Consider the following 9,695-nt stretch of genomic DNA (forward strand, 5'->3'; position numbering starts at 1 on the left):
CTGTAGCAAGACTGGTATTTTTTTATTATTGATGGACCAGGAGGAACTGGTAAGACTTAATTGTATCGTGCTCTACTAGCTACAATCAGGTCAAAAGGGTTGATTGCCATTGCAACTACGACATCAGATGTAGCTGCTTCAATCATGCTTAGTGACGAACATCTCATTCCAGATTTACAATACCGATTGATTTAAATGAATCAAGTATATGTAATATACCTAAACAAACTGGCATTATATAATTATTATGAAGAGCAAAGTTAATTATATGGGATGAGGCACCAATGGCAAAACGATGGGCTTTCAAAGCATTGGATAGAAGCTTGAGAGATATTATGAATGAGAATATGTTATTTGGAGGTAAGGCTGTTGTATTTGGAGAAGACTTTCGTCAAGTTCTTCCTATTGTGCCACGAGGTACAAGAGCTGAAACAATAAATGCAAGTCTTGTTAAATCATATATCTGGGTCCAAATTCAGAAGCTAAATCTATAAACTAATATGTGAGCTCAATCTGACTCAGCATTTAGTGACTTTCTTCTACGTATTGGAAATGGTGATGAACCAACAATAAATGAAGACATGACACAAATCCCAAAAGAAATGCTTATTAACCATGAAAATAGTAGTTGTTATGAAAGTAGCTTAATTGAAACCATCTTCCCATTACTTGAAGAAAATGCATACTCAACAGTATACATAACCAAGCGTTCTATCCTAGCTACAAGGAATGAATCAGTTGATATGCTCAATGAGAAACTTGTATCAAACTTTCCGGGTAAAGAATGGAAATATTCCAGTTATGACAAGGCAATTGATGATACTCATAATTATTATCCAGAGGAGTTCCTTAATACATTAACTCCAAATGGACTTCCCCCACATGAATTAGTTCTTAAACTTAATTGCCCAATAATGTTGTTGAGAAATCTGAATCTATCAGATGGGCTATGTGATGGGACAAGAATAGTATGTAAAGGGTTTGAGCGAAATATAATTCATGCAGAAATAACTTTAGGACAACATGCTGGAAAATAGGTTCTACTCCCTAGAATTCCACTCTTACTAGCTGAGAATGAGTCTTGTCCTTTTCAATTCAAGCATACACAATTTCCAATTCATTTGTGTTTTGCAATGACGATAAACAAGGCTCAAGGACAAACTATACCTTATGTAGGAGTATATTTACCTGTACACGTGTTCTCTCATGACCAACTATATGTCACATTACCTTGTGGAACTTTAATGGCAACAACTAGAATCCTTATTAAAATGGAATTAGAAAAAAAAGGTCAAATGAATTGCACAAAAAATATAGTTTACAAAGAAGTTTTGATTTCTTAAAGGTACATTCACATATCCCAATTTGAAGTTGAAAGTGTATTTTCTGATTCATAACCAAACTAGGATGTCTTGTTTGATCGCATCAAATCTTGAGTTATTTTTTGGCCTAAGCTGAAACCAGAGTCATTGATACTTTCTATGACTGATTTATTGTATTGTCAACATGATATGGTGTCCCTGCTATGATTTACTTATGGAGTAGTGGTTGGAAGGATCAATGGTAGCCCATGGCTGTTACTGTCAGTTGCTGCATAGTTACAGCCATGAATTAAATGCAGGGGAAGGCTTTAGTTTATTGATGTATCTTTGGTGATTGTTTGCATTGTTAATTTTGAATAGGGAGTTATACTTCTACATTTTCTCAAAATTTTTACTATTATGCCAGATGTATTTGGCTTAGTACAATATGTTGAACCTCTTTCATCAATTACGAGAATAGGAGCAATTGGTAATTATTGAAGAGGAATATCTATTTGATAGATTCAAGGTATGCATTATAATAACTCTTAAGTTACAAAATACAAAATACAAAAAACTTGAAGTACTAAAATTTAATATTTTCGATTGTCATAGCTCTCACACTATTCTTCTTACATTATGAGGGGATGTAGCCCAAACAAAGGAGCAATTCTAGAAGATATGGTAAAAGAAAGACCTATAGTTGCAATGTCCAAAGTAAAAGTGTCAACATATATAAGTACATTTAAACACTTAAAATTAAAATAATATTATATATGACATTATTATTATTGCCTTATAATGAAAATATATAAATCACTAATTATATACATTTACAATTTTATATTGTTTAATTTAATATATATATATATATACTCACAATTTTCATTTCAAACAGGTGCAATATCTATATCCACAATTTCAACAACTACAATTCAAATAAACCCGATAACACCTGAAGCTGATAAGATTAGAGAATGACATATTAAAAAATATATTGTTTCTATTTTCATATTTACATTTTTCATACAATAAGAAAATTAACAAATATTATGTGTAGCTGCAATAAAAAAACAATTGAAAGTAACTCAAGTACAACGTTATGGGCAACAAGTAAGCAAAGCCCCAAACGAGTGAAGATAAAAGATTAGACAAAATGTTCATTACTTGATTTTCAGGTATGTAATTTATCATCCTAATAATAATTGTAATAATTTCAAACATTATGATTTCTATTTTACTTCACCAAATTAATATTAATATTAATACACCATGACTATAAATATCCAAATAGAGTACACATTGTTCCTTCAAAGTGACAATCATTCGTATAGACAATCTAGACCAACCTTGGTATATTGCTTGCAAAGTATGCAATAAGAAAGTTTATGAAACTGAACAAGGAGCAGAATGCAGTAAATGCAAGAACTCGAATTCAGAGCATCATCTGAGGTATGTGATAGTTCTACATAATAACACAAATTAATGTTTTACATTTATCAAATAACAAATTACAACCTTTCATTTGTCATATCAAATATTAGATATTTGATGAAGCTTACAGTGGGAGATGGAGAAAGACAACTACATGTCACATTATTTGAAGCGGTTAAGAAAATTATTGAATGTCTAGCAACTGAATTCATAGCATCCAAAGACAAGGCAAGTCTACCAAATGCATAAACAGTGTCACATTAGTAACATACCTACATAACAAAGAAAATAATTTAATTTAAAACTATACTATTGTTATTGTTGTTGCAGGATGGTAAGAATAACAAATTCTATAACGCGCTAAAACTTGCTTCTAGACATAAATACATATTTATCACAAGGCTACACCAGATGAATGATAAGGATCGCATATCTGGGAAGATTGCAGCAGAGGAAGTACAAAATGACGAAGATCAATATGAAATGGAAAATACAAATACAACAAATTTTCAAAATCCCTCAAAGATGATCAAACTAGAGAAGGAATGAATTTTGTAAAATATTTTTATCTTTCAATTTCCTCTACTTAATTTATTTCAGAATTATAATAAAAATATTACAATATTAGTTGAATGTTTTATTTCTTCACCTTAAATAATAATAGTATTGCAATGTTAGTTGGGTGTTTTATTTGTTCATCTTTTAATTGCAAAATGGTTTCTAGATACATACACATAACAAAAGTGAAACAACCCGGTGAATTATATATTTAATAGTAATAAGTCTAATCATATGATATGGACTGTAATTATTTTATGTGATTGTTTCAACCTACTTTCTAAATTTTAATACTTAAACAGAAATATAAATGCCCTCTATACGTACGAATTCATACATTATTTTCTTGATGAATTGACAAAAAAAAATCCACATATGAAGGACATCCAACTTATCAAATTTCAACCAAACAATATCCATACTTTCAAACATAAACATTAAACATTAACAAAAAAATAACAAAATGGTTCAAAAAATAAAAATAAAAATAATATAAAACCTACAAACTAAAATAAAAAACATAAACATAAATATAAGAGACATCCACTAGTACAATATAAATTCCTAGAAAAGAGAGGGAAGTTGAGTGCTCTCTATAATAATGACTGAGAGAGAGGACGTTGGGACGATAAGAGTAATATTTTTTTTAGGTTAGCAACGGTTGACATGTGAACATTATATATATATATATATATATATATATATATATATATAATATCATTCCGTGGGATCGGTTGTATTAATATTTTTATATTCCAATCCCATAATCGACCAAAACATTGAAGTCTTGAATTAACAAACTTTGCATTTAATTAATTAATTAATTATATCATGGCGTTTTCCACGGCTAGAAGAAAATCAATTTGTGGTCACTAGATTTAATTATACAATGCTTTCCATCACATTAATTAGATAATATAACTTTATCTCTGACGCAGCGGAATACATGGGGACTAGATATCATTCTAGTAGGCGAAAGGAGCTCTCGAATCCATAAGAAAAACAGCACCTTTAATCCACAAGGAAGAGAAAATATCTTGATACTATTGATTGAATGAATAAAAGTTGAATAAAAGTTGTCTTTGCCATGAGACTTACATAGCTATTTATAATAAACTAAACCTAATACTTATAGGAAAAGTAATTCTAAAATAAACTAGGAAACTTAAATCAACACAAATTAGGAAACCTAAGATAATAGGAAACTAAAATGTTAAACTATTTAAAATCCTTGTCAAAATCTAATTCCAAAATAATAAAATTAAGAAACCTAATAATGCCAAAATATTTATACTAAATTACAAGAATCCTAATAATATATCAAAAATATTATAACTAAAAATATAAAAATTCTTAAAATCTTGTCTTGAAAATCTTGTCCTACATCAGGCTCCTCTTCTTTGAAAGAACTCGTCCTCGAGTTCATATTAGAGATCTGCCATCGTCCATCCCAAATAAAAAGATATTTGGAATACATCAGTTGTTTGTCCCTCTTCCGAACATTATATGCAGAGAAGTCTACTTTCTGAAAGTTATTCTCTATATGCTTCAACTAGTTAACAAGATCAATTAGACAAGCATTGAAAATCAAATTAAATTGCTCCACACCAAGAAAATCACCGAAGTGTATTTTATATTGATGTTGGATACTCTCTGGACTCTGCGCTATCTTAAATTCAGTTGGACATTCAATTATCAATCTTGGAATATCAATTGCATCCTCAATCAACTTCTTTGGTGCATATGTCAACTTTATTACCTCATTTTTATTTCTTGTTTTTCATTGAGTTCAACTAGATCTCCTTCTTTTGCGATCTTATAACCATCATAATGATCAAGAGATGATAGTTCCATCATTAGAAGCTTTTGGCTAACTTCAATGCTTTTCTCTTGCTTCACCTCGTCATTGTCTTCTTCAAATTTCTTGATCAAAGTAATTTCAGTGACCTCTCTTTCATCAATTTCAATGTTCTCACCATTGTTGAAATCAGCTTGATTTTCTACTTCAATTGAATATCTATTTGGGTCTTTAAAATTTTGAAACATTGAAGTACTCAAAATCTTTTCTTTTTCAATGCATGGTGGAGTGTGACAAATTTGTTGACCTACAAGACTTGATTGACCCAAACTTGGCAGAGCCATAGTCATGTTTCTTAAATAATCCATATCCACAATTGCATAATAATTATTGAGTTACGAAGAATATTGTGAATCAAAATTACCTTGGAACAATAGTTTCGATTCAAGCTTTCTTTGATATTGTTGATTCAATATTTGTCCATGATTTGATTGAAGGAATCTAGAACTCATCAACTTCTTCATCTTATGCCATATCCTAATGGCTTGTTTGTATTGTCGCCTTCGATCGTACCGCAATTGTTTCCACCATGTAGAAACATAACCTTGTAACTTACATGTGACATATTTGGCTTGACTTTCTTCAGAGATTTCCATACACTCAAGGAATTTGTCAACTTTGCGAAACCAATAAATAAAATCCTTGGCATGACAAGAAGCATTAAAATAAGGAATTTCTGGTGGTACTTGATAATTTGAAAATTCATGATTGATGCAATTATTGCTATTGAACACATCCCTAAATCTTCGTTGTCGTCTTACCGATTGGTATTCACCATAATCCTTGAATAACTCATCTTTAGATTCGTTCTCATTACCATATTGATAACAAGAAGATCGTCTCAAGACATTGTGGTTAATAGGCTAGCCTTGGGCAAATCCCATAGCACGGTTCCTATTAACGTTGTGACTAATAGGTTGGCCTTGGGCAAGTCCCTTGACTCGAATCCTATTAGATCTTTCTCTACAATCATCGTCAACAGAGCTGGTGCTTCCCCTTTCGATGAATGACATCGAGCCAGGAGAAACCTTGCTCTAATACCACTTGACGCAGCGGAATACAAGGGGACTAGATATCGTTCTAGTAGACGAAAGGGGCTCTCGAATCCACGAGAAAAATAGAACCTTGAATCCACAAGGAAGAGAAAATACCTTAATATTATTGATTGAATGAATAAAAGTTGTCTTTGCCATGAGGTTTACATAGCTATTTATAATAAATTAAATCTAATTCTTGTAGGAAAAGTAATTCTAAAATAAACTAGGAAACTTAAATGAACACAAATTAGGAAACCTAAGAGAATAGGAAACTAGAATGTTAAACTATTTAAAATCCTAGTCAAAATCTAATTCCAAAATAATAAAATTAAGAAACCTAATAATGCTAAAATATTTATACTAAATTACAAGAATCCTAATAATATATCAAAAATATTAAAACTAAAAATATAAAAATTCTGAAAATCTTGTCCTGAAAATCTTGTCCTACATCAATCTCCTTGAAAACCAATATAAAATCATTTATTTATCATGTTGCAACATCAATTTGAAACCAATATGTTGACTTACTTTTATTAGGTAGTTAGGAGATAAAAAAAAAAAAAAAAAAAACCGACTCACTTAGGTTGTGTTTGAGTAAAGGATTTAATGAGAAATTTGCAGAAGAAAAATACTGAAGAAAGAAAAGAATTAATGAAATATAAACTAAACTTTTGTCATATTTTTCTTTCCTTTTCCTTTCTCAAATTCTAAATCCAAACACAACCTTTGTGTGTGTTGTTGTTTCTTATTTATTAGAAATATCACATAGGTAATGTCATATGGTTATTTTGGGAGATCCAATAATTTTTCTATATAACGGTTAGGAATCTTATGCCCTAATATTTTTCTATATATCTAGCCATTGCACTTGCAGTTGTATGATGTGACAATCTCAAAATTTAAAAATCCCAAGATACAATCAAGTAATCAAAAATGCATTAAGACATAGAAAAATAGAAAAATTTTGAGACAAAGGATCTCTTGCCCTATGTTAGTGGGTTAAAGTAGATTGGTTAGACTTGTCTTATTTAGGGTTGTTAAGTTGATGGTTTGATTAGTAGTAACAACTAGCAAGTCTGATATGTAGTAGGGAAGTCTGAGTGAAATTTTGTAGGGAAGGGAGTTACAGAAGTGCACATGGGGGATCATATGTCTTTTTTGGACCTTTGTACCATATTTTTGATATTTGAGATATGGATGTAAGATATTCAACTGAACATCAGACTTCAAAATTTAATGGTGTAAGCTTCTTTAATTGGACTCTTGGTGCTCATGGCAGTAAGTGTGTAGCACTTTGAAAATTTCCTTTTCACTTGAGCGCAAGAGTGAGTGCTCGAGCGATCTTTTAAGTCGTCTAGTACTTTAGTCTGTAGTTGAAAGTTCTGAGAGTTTGAAATGTTCGCTCAAGTGGTATGTTCCTTATGTGATCTAAAATACTAGGAGTTTGTCACCTTTTCTCAAGAACATGTTTTACCGCTTAAGTGATCTTTTATTTCTCATGCGCGAGGGCACTTTTCACCGCTCGAGTGGTCTGTTCAAGATCAACTCTTTAAAAGTCACTTTTTGGGTAAAATCTTTTGCAGTTTTCACTCTCTCTTCTTTCTTTATCTTCCATTTATGAGCTTCAAGCTCTAAAACCTTGGGTTTCATCTTTGTAAAGTAAGAATCTCACCCTAGTTCTGTATACCAAAACAAGAGCTTCCTTTTGATCTGAGCAGATTGCTTTTTCGTCACTGGTGGACTTTTGATTTTTTTTTCTCTCTCTCTTCAAGAGGTACGGATTTCTTTACTTCTCTTCAATACCTTACTCAAGATAGACATGGTATTTTTCTATTGCATCAAATCATAGTTTGAAAGGAGATTTGTGAAATGCATGTAGTTGTTGGTTAGGATTTTGAATCAAAAGAGTAAATCTAAGGTTTTTATGTTGATTACGATAATTTGATGACAATAGAACATGATTATGACAATTAAAATAAAAATCCCTAATTTTGTTTATTTAATCATGTTGAGAAATAAGGTTATTTGCTAAACTCATGATTTGAACCATAATAATTATTGTGAAAAGAAATTTGATATGAGACGAGGAATAAATGGGTATTTTCAAATTTGTTTCAATTACATTTGTAATAATTAGAGAGAAATGGATTAAGTTATGGAATGAACTTGATGGTGGTTAATGTTTACATAAGTTGAGTAAATAAGTAATGATCATGACGTTGACTAAGTTATAATTGTGGACGATGATTATGTGCTGATGAAAAACTTGGATATTGTGGCAATGTTGTAGTGATGGGAACTTTATGAGATTTTCATTTATTTCACCTCATGAGAGTCGTGCCAGATATTGTTAGAGTTTTTTCCTTGGCCATCGGTGGAGGATGGTATTGATTGTTGTTGAATAGGCTATATGAATTGCGTTGTGGACTCGCCTTTTTCTCACGCCCTGCCTTTCAGAAAGGGTTTGAAAAGAAGGCCTCATAGTTCGGACTCCCGCGATTCTGAATCTAGTCTCACAAGTGCAATGTGAAACCGATAAATACTAAAGAGTCCAAATCCGACAAACCTTTTTGGACAATCGATTTTAAATCAAATAAAGCCAAAATTGGACTACTTTTCCAGATACAGAATTGCAACCTAAATATTTTATTTTGGGAAAATTTAGGAAACCCTGACTCGTGCTGAAGGCCACGCGTCCATCATCACCAAAGTTGCCTCGGCTTGGGAACTTAGGTACGAGAGAGGAAGGTCCTGAAATGAGCACCCCTACTCGCCCGATCAAAGATCGGCCTCTACTAATCATGATATGATGTTTTATAAACATTATATGTTATTGTTTTGATTAGTAGGCTAACTTTACTATGTGACGTGTACAAGCAAGTATAGACTAGTTTGCCTGAATTGGAATAACTCAACTCATGTTTGTTTGCGAAAATGGTTTGAATTTGCCACGTCAAGTAGGCTTAAAGTTTGCGGATTTTCCACCAAACATAGTGGGCTTAAAACATGATTTGCCACTCAACAAAGTGGGCTTAAAACGTACATTTGATAAATCGTTTCAATTCAAACAACATGCCTTCATCCACAGGCATTGATGCAGTTTAGCATTTAAGCACATAGCCTCATGGCAGGCATGCTAATCATGGCAATATGACAATCACACTCGTGCAAGTATGCTAAGGCAAAAACTTACCGAGTTCTCCGAGCCAAAACAAAAACTAGTTAGAAAGATGCATGATCCTAACTATACAAGATGCCTAATAGAATGCATGTGATAATGCAATTAATAGGCTCGACTACTAATATGGCATATGAATCGTTTTGAACAATATGCGATTTAAATATGTGTTCAAAGAAGATATTGAAATAACAATGCAGTTTGAATGATACGCCGAGACTTGGTGCATGTAAAACAAATGAATGAATGCAATCATGCAAGCATAAAGTATGCTAATTGAAAATGTCCCTAATCTAACCATCAAAAGAGATAAAATAAAAGGGAGA

Source organism: Camellia sinensis, chromosome 1, assembly GCF_055761805.1.
Source record: "Camellia sinensis isolate YWXY chromosome 1, ASM5576180v1, whole genome shotgun sequence".
Classification (NCBI taxonomy): Eukaryota; Viridiplantae; Streptophyta; class Magnoliopsida; order Ericales; family Theaceae; genus Camellia; species Camellia sinensis.